Below are 12914 nucleotides of genomic sequence, written 5' to 3'. Positions count from 1 at the left end.
GTTGTTCTTAGCAGCTGAGTTCCCCTAAGGAAGATGTATGTGCTTTGAGCTGCTCAAAATTCCCATCTTTCTCCCAAAAATACTGCATGGCACATGCTGTCAAATGCCTTGTTTATGCTGAAGCTTTCACAAGACCCAGCTGAGAGCTACTGGTTCAGAGCAGGGACTCTGAGAAAACAACCCAAGAAACAAGCAAAAAACTTTGATGACTATTTCAGTTTAAAGTAGCAGACAAAAAATCTTTTACACCTCCACCTTAAAAGAAAGAACAAGGAAAAAAACCCAACAAATAACCGCAACCCAAAACTCTCCACTGCTGCAGACTCTCCAACGAATTATTTCCAAAGCATTAAATTCACTAAACCTTAGCAGCAAATCATTTCACTCTGGGAGCTAGACATTTCCACAAACACAGTCACTTATTTGCTGTAGCACTGTCCCTTTCAAAAAACTTGATTTTTTTTCCATAGGAAACTTCAGGTCATGGCTGACTTTACAAGGGGATAAAAAAAAAGATGTCTTGTTGAAGCAGCTTTACAAAGGGGAAATTTATCATGGTGAGGTGGCAGTAAACAGCTTAAACAAGGATGCTTCCCATCTTCATAGTAAACAGAGGAGGAGGATCCTCCTAATGCTTTATTCAACTACTACTAAGGTCAAGTGACTGTGATTTTGAAGAGAATTACAAGGCTACTGCTAATTAAACTTGCATTTTAATATTATCCTCAGCATTTACAAATTTTGACAGCTAATTCAAAGTGGAAAATTTGAGTTCAAGAGCTAAGATACTGAGATTTTTATGCTTAGATCAGTATGAAACAGATTAGTTAACACTAAGTAACTTTAAAAAAAAAAAGTAGGAAGGCTAAAAGTATGGCATATTTCCCAATGCTTTGTTTCATCCCTGATCAAAGGAGGTGGTTCTATGTTCTATTTACAGCATGTTATTTTCCAGTCCTGCTACAAAGGCAACCAGTTTGTCCCCAAGTCTTTCTACAGGGATGGGACAAGTCATTCCTTCACCTGTAAAACTGGCAAATGAGGCATTAGGCTAATCAGACTAAAAGATTCCCCGGCTCACTTGCAGTTCTGCATTTCTGCAAATGGATACAAGTTCTCAAGCCAGCCACAACACAAAGTCTGAGCAGCCACCTAGGAACAGCCACTTGAGTGCTTCTTGTAGAAACACCAAGACTGAGCACAGACAGCACACAATTCATCAAGCACCACTGATCTGTCTTAGCCACAAAGACTTTTTTTTTATTTCCCCAAATCTCAGCTTCCCTCACTCCACATTTCTCAACTTCCCTAACAGATGAACACACAATCTTTACTTGTACAAATCCTGGACTCATCCTCAGAATAGGCCCCTTTCCCCATTCCAGTCAAACAGTTGCCTCTTGGACAAAACACACAACACTTGTGATGAAGTTGAAGGCTAGAGTGTAATAAATGCAAATGTCAGGCTGCAATGTTTGAAAAAAGTGAGCTCTTGATTTCTGCCCTCTAACATTCCTGTACTGACATTTGAGACTAACCATTTTTTTTTCAAATTGATGCTCACATAGTTCATTAAAACCCTGATACCCACTCAGCTACTGAGGTTTAAATGCAACAAAACCAAACTGAACACTCAGTAGAAAAGGAAGTCGTGTTTTGCCAGTATCATACACACATTTTCTGTGACCAAAGGAATGGTATAAACCAGACACACACTCTCTCCCAAATTCTTCTCCTCCACATCTGTCATGCTCTTTCAGATGAGTGAAACATTTTCTGTTTCCAGAGGGCCCAGGTCCGTCACCAGGGAGAAGGACCAGGACATGGGAAGAGGCAGGGGTGATACAAGACACAATGCTGCCCACTCCTAGCTCCATGTCAGCACCCAGACCCAGCCACCACAACTCAGAGCAGAAGTGGGATGAAATATGTGGCTCTACTCTGCCTGGAGCATTCCCAGTGTGAACAGAATCTAAAGGAAGCTTACTGTGAAGTTTTAAGAAATTCCTATTAAGCCCATGCAAATGGCAATCTTTCAAAGCCTTGTAAACTGGTCTGGAAATTTGGGTGGATTTTTACAGGGAGGCAAAAGGCACATCCTCAACACAAAGGCTGAACTATTGCCAAATTTCAAATCCTTGCTTTAGAGCTTGGGGGCACTGGAGCATCAAAGAAGGACACCAGAATATTCTCACACAAGCAAAACAGCATACTTTTCACTAGCCTTGTTCTTGGAACAGAACTGCCTTGGCTGAAACTTTCAAAAAAATTCAACCCAAAGCAGATATCTCGCAAGGAAAAATCTGTCTGAACTGAACTTTGGCAAAAGTCAAAGTAACCAGGAGTTAAGCCTTAAAACGGAAAAGGTCACACAACCTTAAGTACAGGTGGCATTGGCAGCTCCACTCAAAATACTATACTTGAAATCCATTTCAGTTGACTTTGCTCAAAGTCAAGCTTGTTCTTTAAAAGCACAGACCACTGTATATACATACAGACACACACACATATACAGATATATTTGTATTTCACCTCATAGCATCAGTCCACTATGAGCAAATACCAGATTAAGTTGCCTCCTGTATTTTTAACCTTATGCAGATCATTAAGATTCAATCATAGTAAAAAACTGTCTTCTGAGAAATTTTTTTAAATCAGCTTTATTACTTATCATCTGAGCAAAATTAAAAATTCAAAATTTCTTTCTGTTATGTGTTTTTCTAGAAAAGTCTTTTTTTCAAAAAAAAAAAAAAAGAAAATGTATGAATGAATCAGTGCAAGCTAAGTATTGGTAACTCAGGACAGTTCCTGCAGCTCTAGACTAATCTTGCTGTACAATATACTAAAAGCCCAGGGTTTGTGGCTTTTTTATATTTGCTTCTAATACTATAAATTTTGTGACAATTGGAAAATAAGAAGACCATGAAAGTCAAAATAAAAGAACAAAGGGATAAAAATCGAAATGGAAAAATCACTCACTTGTCCTCGCTGCTGTTATATTCTAGCTCTTCTCCTGCTTTCTCTTCGTTGCTTTCTTATTTTTCCTGTCCTCTGCATGCTACAGCTTCACCTATGGACATATATTCCCAACTCCAGGAATCCACATTATTTGGAAAGCCAAAGGAAAATTAATGTTCCCATTGGAATTGTCCTCTCCAGCCACTTTAACAGCCCTTTTTCTTCATTTTATTGTACAGTCCAGAGGTTCTACAGAATTCCATACATATTTGGCAAGGCTACTATTGCAACTAATGGGTGTCCTACCATAGAAGATGCAAACCACACAACAAAATAAAAATTAAAAAAAGAAAATAAGACCAAGGCAACTTGAGGCTACACTTCAGAGAGATGACTGAACACAAGACCAGAGCTTTTAGAAGGAAGCTTCTTCTATAGTCACTAGCCTCCTTATAGGCTATGAAGTTATTTACCCAAAGAATACTTTTCTATAGTATTCTATACTTTATACCAATACTTTCCTATAGTATTAATCCTACCTAAATTGAATATTGGCCTCTTTTACACACTCAGTGATATTTTGTTTACATTCTGTGGTGTCTCCAAATGGCATATAACTCTAACTGCTATTCCTACTAGGGTTACAAATGCAACCCAAGTTTTTTGCTATATTTACAATTGGCTAACATCCTTGAAATAAGACTTGATTTCTCCCACCCTTTAAGGGTATCTTTTGTGAAGATATAGAGAGAAAAAACTCACTGTAAGTAGTTTTACATTTAGTGTAATTACAAACCCATCCCAGATGTATGCTAGACAGGGCTCCCAGCTCAGGGGAATAGGAAGAAAAAGCAGCTCATTTTCTCCCCCTGGGAAGCGTGAGCAGAAGAGGACCTATGTACTGACAGAAAGCTGAGAATTCTTCCTGCCATCACAGCTTCAGCATGAAACATTATTCTGAGATGTTTGTATCTCATCAAATTTCCATTTCATCAACTTTACTACTAGATTCAAATGGCTGTGAAATCAAACAGCATTTAATTTTACTCCTCCTACTTTTCTCATAAAACTGTTAAAGCTGCTTTTTGTTTTAGTGACTCAGCCAACTATGAAATTAAGTAGTGGCTAGACTCTTCACACATATAATTTTGTCTATGTGCATAGCTAGTTCTTACAATACAGTTATTATAAAAACCTAAGCTTTTCAAAGCAAGTGTTCTCAATAAATAATGTATTCTTCCAAGCAGCAGATTATAAAACTAAGTTTCAGGGAAAAGAAATGCTATGTTCAGAAATTAAATATTTATCAGTACATGAACTTTCCCATGTAGGAAAAGGCTTTTTCCTGTTTAGCCCTTGTTTTTTACAGCTATCCAAATATGTTTTCACAACAACTGGCAAGGAAAAAGAAGGCTGGCTTAACTTGCAAAATCCTGTTTCCATAACGGCCATGTCCTACCATTTAGTTACCAGGACTGAGAATCTGTGTGCTTCTGCATAATTCCAAGTATTGGAACTGTCAACACACGAAGTAGCAGAGCTTGGGCTTCAGCCATCACTTCACTTAGGAAGGAAGAGAACCAGTTAATAGCAGTGATGCACCAGTTCCAGCAGAAAAAATGAAGCAAGTCCAAAAGAAACTTGGTGAGTTCCAAGTGAGCCAAAGGAGGGACACCACATTAGCAACTTAACAGGGAACACAGCAACAGGCTCAAAGGACCCACTGTGAACAGCACACTTGTGTGCTCGGATGAAGCAACGACCACCTAAGGAGGTGCCTCTGTGGTCTTAATCAGCCACCTCCTTAAACGGTCAAGAAATCTCATTTCAGTCCATTAGGCAAGAGAAGTTTTCCATTCTTTTAAACTGCAGTTCCTGAAGAGTCTAAAGGAACACAGTCCATCCCCTCAGGAAGAGTCAGCTGTGGACTTGGGTAGACACAAGATCAGTTGCAGAATAAGCTATATTAGAGAGTGAAACCTGCAAACACTAAAAGTTCTTATCTTTAAGTATGCTATTTGTTCAAATAAAGTGAAAGAAATGACCTTTGGGAAGACTGGGAAAGTTGAAAAAAGGTCCAGATGATCCTTGCAAGAAGTTTTATAGAACCTCCTTCAGACTATTCTGCTCCAGATTCAAACACTAAAAATTAATCAATGCCAAGGTGTTAGAAAGTTTTATGCAATACAGACAACTAAACACTCCAACCAAGCTATAAAGAATATGTAGGAAAGCAAGAAAAGCAAATCCTTGGTGGGTCAAGGATTAGTATTCACAATGCTCAAATACAGATTGTTATAGTGCCTTTCTAAATTTCCTGTTTGGATTACTTGAGCAGCACAAATATGTTGGACAACATCAGTGGGTTGTGTCCCATTGCTGCTTTCTGAAGGGAGCAGATGATGTCAATTGAGCCATGTATGATGCAACCTAAACTTCATTTGGCCGAATGACTCACCAGCAAATTCATGAAATAGCCTCAGTGATTGGTCCGTTTTGATATTCTTTAGAATTGGGTGCCCTGATTATCATTTCCCCATACAGTTAAAAAGGAACCCTTTTATTTGGTTCTGCTGAGAAACCAATGCAATATCTTCTAAGACACATACAGTTGATGCAGGCAAAATTTCAATATTACACCAGGAATAAAGTTAGGAAGAGCTGAAATTTAATCCATGGAACGGTTAACAGGGAAAGTCAGCTTTATGAATGTCCTTATAGTCTGTCTTTGCATTCTGCTGAAGTCAGATGAAGAACACATAAGAAGACAACAGTTAAGTCTTAGACACAATGGGGAGCCTCTGGTGAGGAAGCATGCACATAAGCCTCCTGTCCAATGGAGGAAAAGACTCACTGTGGAATACCAAGAGCTTTAGGACATGGATTCACAGAAAAACAGCTCTTTCAAAAGCTCCAAGTGACAAAGAATCCCAAATAATGATGCCTGCAAAAGGGTGAAGGCTGTGCTGAAGTGCCCACATACAAAGCTCCTGACAGATGAAGTCATGGATGGTCGGGACACGTGTGGAGGGGCCCCTGTCCGTGGTACTTAAACAACCACCACCCTGCCCATCAGTCCCACCTCTGCATCTGCTCACAGCACTTGCATAGTCAGGTACATCCAGCCTGACAGACAAATAAATAACCTGCCAAATGCTCAACCTCTGTGAAATTGTCAGCCACAACTGTCTGACTCAATTGCAATTTCAGAAAATATTGCCTGCTTAACTCTGGGTGGCAGGAAAAAAAAGCAAAAGGAAAGGGAGAAAAACTGACAACAGTCTTTGAATACTTCATTCTCTAGAACGTGGCTGAAAACAGTTCTTCATTCTAGAAAATTTACCTGCAGAAACCATCAGGAATTTGTCACAAACTGTTTACTAGGAAAGTCCCTCTGGAAGAAAGAAACACTGTTCTCCCATTTGCTGTGCCATATGCACTTTTTTTTTAATATGTTCTACTGTGAAGAACGAGAGACAGGCAGCTCAACATTCATTACAAAAATATATACTTCAAGAGGTATATTCTGCTTCAGAGAAGGACAAAAATGTTGAATAGTCTTGGACAGTTTGCTTTTCAGTCTTACCTTTTTGAAGTCCTATTGTTAAGCGAGGTCATTTGAACTTTCACATAACACTTTATGCTGGACACATCCATAAATTAAAACTCGTTAGAGAAGGATTGCTATGCTGTGTATGCTTTAAGTGGAAACCATCCACTGAAACTTCAGAAAAAAAATCAAAAACCTTCTCCCTGTCCCTTTGAAAAGCAGAATTATCCAACCAGCAAATACAGAATGACAATGCAGTCTAGAATGGAGTTTCATATGTGCAAGTATGGGATTAAGGCCTAAAACTCCAACACAAACCTTCTACCCACATCAGGAAGCTATTTAAGTTTAGTTTGGTATCAGCTAAAAGCGATTCCATCTTAACAGGAATCTGTTGCTCCAGAAGGAATACTGTCTCCAATTGAAACCAGTCATAACTGTAAAATTTTGGAGCTTTGATTTAAGAAAAACTTAAAGAAAACTTAAAAACTTAAAGAAAAACTTTCATAATTCATTCAAGAAGCAGTCAAGAGTAGAGGAAGGGAAGGCAAATACACTCTAAGTGCAGTAATACTCTCCTGCAGGGCCTAATCTCACTGCACAGCTGTCACAAGCCACAGGAATGCCATACCTTTGCAAGGCCACTGCAACGCTGAGAAGATTCCTGGTATCAGGGGAATTCCTTCTCACCTACAGGAACGTGACTCCAGTGTGAACCTGTTACTTCCCCTGAGCTTGGCAGACAGTACACTGAAGATGAAAAACCTACAAAAAAATTCTTGGCTGACAGTACCAAAAAACAGGTAATGCAGCCCAAAACAAGCTTTCTGCCTCAGTTTGCCTATTTCTGGTAGCTAAGATGGATAAAATTTTAGTTGCAGACATACTGGAACAGACTACATTTGGACAGTCTGGCCTTAAAAATGAATGGCAGAAAATCCATGGCTTGCTGCAAGCCTTTTTGAAATTCCAGCACTTTGAAAGAAGAATGGGGGACTTTTAAAATATTTTTTTTTAAATCAGGGTACTTAACAAATCAAATTATCAGTAGCTTCGAGTATTATAGATGCAGCTGTGAGAAAACAAACAGTACATTTAAAAAACCAAAAACCAACCAAAAAGTTACTATAAAATAAATAGCCAATGCTGCACATTGCACATTTAGAAAGATCTGCAAATCTCCGTTAGTGAAAACTAATGTTTTCTATCTTTAGGGAAGCACTACAAATTGAAGGTTATCTCACTGCAATATTGTCACAGACATGTTTTCTGAAAAATCTTTTTGCTAGGATTTTTTCTCTCGAGAAGCCGAGAGGCCTCAGGAACAAAATGTAAACAATGATTATCTGCTGCTGTGGAATGCAACAGGTGCATCTGTGATTGGGCTCATGTGGTTGTTTCTAATTAATGGCCAATCACAGTCCAACTGTCTGGGTCAGTCACAAGCTTTTGTTATCATTCCTTTTCTATTCTTAGCTAGCCTTCTGATGAAATCCTTTCTTCTATTCTTTTAGTATAGTCTTCATGTAATATATATAATATAATAATAAATCAAGCCTTCTGAAACAGAGTCAACATTCTCGTCTCTTCCCTCATCCTAAGACCCCTGAGAACACAACCACACAAGATTTCTTTGTTTTATGGACAAGTAAGTAACTAAGGAGAAGTCCCCATGTGTACAAGGTAACTGTGTAGGGATCCTTCTAAGTAGGAATCTGGCAGATGATGACCAATCTGCTTTTGAAAACCCTCAGTAACTTTTACCTAATCCGAAGCTTGGGAAAAAACCCAACTATCAAACATAACAAAAGCCACTACAACTTCCCATGTTCATTCAAACAAATAGTACCATCTGCATTCAAAAGTTTTTAGTAATAACACAAAACAGTGACAAAAGTATCAAAAAAACCCCATCTGGTTAAGTATGTAGACTAAGGGTTTTATAGCAACAGAAATAGGGCACAGAGTTCTTAAAAATTACTTAAGACAATACATTACCAGCACTTTTATTTAAGTTTGTATCTTAGTCATAAATTCTCACCCCCAAGCACTGAAAAGCCCTAAGATTGCCCTGTACTGAGATAGCAAAATCTTTGTCCCTCCCTTCAGAGCAGCACCCACCCAAAGTAAAGACATCATCTCCTACAACTTCCAGGTGAGTCAGGCTGCTCTACTGAGGAGAGGCAGCGGAAACCAGCAATGAAAGAAGAGACAGCTACACAAAGAGAACAGAATCAGATTGAACTGGGGTAGTGGAACATTCTACCGCAAAGTCTGAACATATATTTAAAAAAACATTCTGAAGCTCAGGTGAATTTGCATTACAAATGGAACTGCTGACTGAAGAATAGGACAAAGCAGCTGCCTTTTATGAAAGGCAACAGAACAGGCTCAACTTGATGATTTTGGGGTCTTTTCCAACTTAAATGATTCTATGTTTAACACCACAGAATCTTCCAAGAAAGGGAGTATAGACAGAATTTTCTAGGAGCAAGAAACAAGTGCTTTGAACAATGGCCTTATACAAGAGGACCTTAAGGCAAATAGAATGAACACATTAAAACCTAGAAGATAGCAAAGCATAAAGGGAGAAGTCCTATGAATTTTTTTCAGATTAGAACAGCAGGGTACAAGGAGGAACAAAATAAATGTATTCTATGGGTGCACTGCACAAATTGTTTGAAAATGGAAGTAAAGGCTGGAAAACATTTCTGGGAAATAACTAATTTTACAAAGGGGCAGAAGTTTGCAAATTCAATGAAAACTGTATTGCAGATGTCTGCAGTTCCCATTTCTCCTACCTACATAATGGAATGATACTATGTTTGTGTGAAAGTGCAAAAAAAAAACCCCAGGTCATAATTTACCTTGAAAATTGTTTAGCCATATCCAGGAAATATGTCTAGACATAGCTACAGTTAAATTATACAAAGAAAGTATTTGAAAAAAAAAAATTGTGCAAGGAATATTAAAGATGTGAGTGCCTGAAAACAGGCCACACTGAGTTAATTCTCTATCAAACCATCTCAAATAACTTAGCGGCAATAACCTAGTGACCACATTTCATGCCATGCACTTTGCCTCACAGAGAATGCAGAAAATTAATATGGGAAATGAACAAATGTAAGAAAATGGGAATATCATGATATTTACAGAAAGTCCACAGTAGCAGCAGCCAGCTGCTAGCCCTCAAGCACCCTTTATAGGTGAGGGGAAGAAAGTACATCAAAACCAAAAAAAAACCTCATTCCACTCATTGAGAAGGGCTATTACTACACACTGAAGAGAACTAGATTTCTTATCTTCTACTAGAAGACAGGCCCATAAAACTGCATGGCTCTAACTTTTTACCCATTACACAAGACTGTAGTTCCTGAGCTACTTCATTTGTCAGGAAAAGACTGGAACATATTATACCTGAGTGCTACCAAATTAAAAAAAAAAACCCTACTCATTCTTTACCGGCAAGAGGACAAGTTGTTGATTTAAGACACAAAAAGCACTGGGGTTAAGAGAAAGCATTTCTCCTGGTTTCAAAGGAGTGGCTTGTTTCTGAGAATTACAGAGGGTTACCTCTCCCAAAAATCAAGGAATTTAAAGATCCTAAACCTTTGTAAATAATCCCCAAATCCTGCAGAAGTACAGTATGCAAACATTTCTGTGTCTGAATAAAGAGTCCATGGATGCTCAGTAAAGGCAAGTGGGGCAAAACCTGATGAACTTCAAGATTACTCAAGTGTGTTGTAGCACACAATAAGCAAATGCAGAGTAGCATTTCACAGGACCCAGAGAGTAATGCTCAGCTCAAGGAATATTTACTCATTGGAAACAAATCAAAAAGATTTGTTTCACTGTTGTGAAAACTATTTTGTGCAAATTTAAAATGCAATGCAGAGTCTCATCTCAGAAAGATCCTAAATTCATAAACATGTCTCACTGGAGATATATTTTCATACAAATGAACTTTAAAAGAGAAGAAATATATCTGTCAGAGGTTCAGCTGGATAGTTTTATGTGAGCCAGAATACACTTCCATAAATTTGCAAAGCTGGAATCAGAACTGTTGCCCAATGGAAGCATTTAATTTTACATCTAAACAGAATTTCTTTAATGTACTGAAACAAATGCCATAGAGCTTTTATTTTTGCTTGTGTTTTCTTACAAATCAATAAGAAGGCGTGTCCAAAAAAACCCCAGGAGGCTTTTATCTGTTATTTTATGTGGAGGTCAGACTTGAGACTCTGCTTCTTTCAATCTATGTGAATTTTATTTCTTGACTTCTTTCTGGGAGCCAAAGGTCCCTCAAGTCACCATTCACTCAAAAAATATACAATTTAAAAAAGTATTCAGTGGTGCTATGCACTGTCCCTTGCTGCAACAGCATTTCTGCTACAAACAGCATCTGGAACAGCCTCAGTGCTACATCCTACAGATCAAGAACATGAGCTCTGCACCATGACCTGTGTAAGAATCAAAATAAAATTACATCCTAAGTAGGCTTCTAAAAAATGAGGGGGCAGTGGAAAACAAAGCATGAGAATGAGTTAATTAAAAACTTGTTTACCAGCAGGCCTGCTATGTCCTCTAGAGCTACTGTGGGGTGTCATCTTACTGCTTAGCAAAGTGCAGTCAACAACAAGCAGATGGAACTGGATTGCAAATCTATGTGACTTACTGTACATCTACTGTGTCTACATATGCTCCTCTGCTTCATTTAGTTCTGCTATGCAAGTAAATCTTTTAGCTCCTCATGACAGTATAAAGAAATAGAAGAAAGCCCAGTAATTCCACAACAGAAGTTCCTACCCCACCAGTGCCAGATTTACCAAGAGCTGATTTATGAAAACCTCTGCTACAAATGGTGACCATCATAATCACAACAGAGACCTAGTCAAGGAGAGGGAAGCCTACTTTGAATTTTTACTACATCATTTCTTCTGATACTGAATTGCAACTCTTTTTGAAACAATGAAAAAATGAAACATGATTTGATTTTTACCTTACCAAGGTAAAATGATGTGCAGCAATACCATCTTGCTAAGTAACAGATTAATCTCAACTAAGAAAAACAAATTACAGTTTTCTGCATTGGCTAGTAGAAATAATCCAAAATATCCTTCATACTCACAGTTGAATTTGACCTCTAACAAATACAGAGTGGGGGAAATAATTTAAAAAGACATATTGGGGGGTATGCCACATGATTCACTCAAAAACTGTGACTGAAAACAGTATTCATAAAAAGCTTCAATAAAAACTGTATTTGATAATATTCCTTTGACATGAGACATAAAACACTCCAGAATTCATTCTGAAATAAAAAAGGACTGTTAGATAAACCTACTTTAGGAATTGGATGAAGGCAGATAGAGAGCACAGGCCCTCAAGCCAGACACATATGATACATTACTATTCTCACTCCACCCTCTCCTGCGTGTTTGCATGGAAAATGGAAAAAGCCTGGGAAAGGTTTTTCCGATTCAAACACATGATCTTGGTTATCTTATGACAGATTAAGACAGAGAACAGCCCTCAGAAAGAAATAAATTTATACTTCATATCTCTAGAAACATTTCCATGCACTACTTGAGATAAGGAACAGGATAACAGCACATTCAATCCCTTGCCACTCAATAAAACTCAGCAAAGAATTGAATGTAGACCCTGTGTAGCAGTGTTCTCATCAAAGCTACACACAGACATGTGATCCCTGACCAAAATAACATTTCAGTAATCACAGGAGCAAGACCTCCCTCTGGAAAGAACTGCCATGGTGGCAGCTCTGAAGCAGCAGAGTCTTACAGTCCAGAACCCCGGATTTGGTCTAGATCTCTCCCACCTGCCAGGTAGCATTTTCTTCTGAACACTGAGGATTGCTTTAATTTACCACATCAACAGAATTCCTTTCAGCACTACTTTCCTAGTGACACTGTGAATAATCTCAGCTTTCCATTAGAATGTTAGGCTTCAGAATGAAAAAAAAAAAAAAGGAAAAACAAAAAAACCAAAAGGCTGATGGTAATTATAAAATGCTCCCATATACCTACACAGAATACACTTGTTCCTTTATTTCTACCTGAATTTATGGAAATTTTTGGTTGTTTCTTTTTAGTGCTGACCTGACAAAGCATCCAGTGCATTTAATGGATTGGGTTTGGATTTTTTTTAGTCCTAATTAATAGCAATACCTAATAACTTTGCCACAAGGCAGTATGTACTATAAATAGCCAAGTGTGACTGCATTTGTACAGATGCAAATAAAGGTATTATAACATGGAAGCCACACATACAGAGAATAATAAGTGGTGGGCAAATTGGCTCCTATATTCTTCTAAACTGGGGCCACTTCCTCCCCCCACCCTGCTGCTAAACTGCTGGTTTGGCAAAGGGTGGTGAACACAGTCAC

At 38.3% G+C, this 12914-nt stretch overlaps 1 protein-coding gene across 9 annotated transcripts in view; it reads right to left on the bottom strand.

Annotated features, from left to right (window-relative positions):
• Nucleotides 1–12914, bottom strand: part of ANAPC10 (anaphase promoting complex subunit 10) — a 144218-nt gene that overhangs the window by 112647 nt on the left and 18657 nt on the right. The window lies entirely within an intron of this gene.

This window comes from Agelaius phoeniceus, chromosome 4 (assembly GCF_051311805.1).
Source record: "Agelaius phoeniceus isolate bAgePho1 chromosome 4, bAgePho1.hap1, whole genome shotgun sequence".
NCBI lineage: Eukaryota > Metazoa > Chordata > Aves > Passeriformes > Icteridae > Agelaius > Agelaius phoeniceus.
The sequence above is the reverse complement of the archived record's forward strand: the minus strand, read 5'-3'. Positions and strand labels throughout refer to the sequence as shown.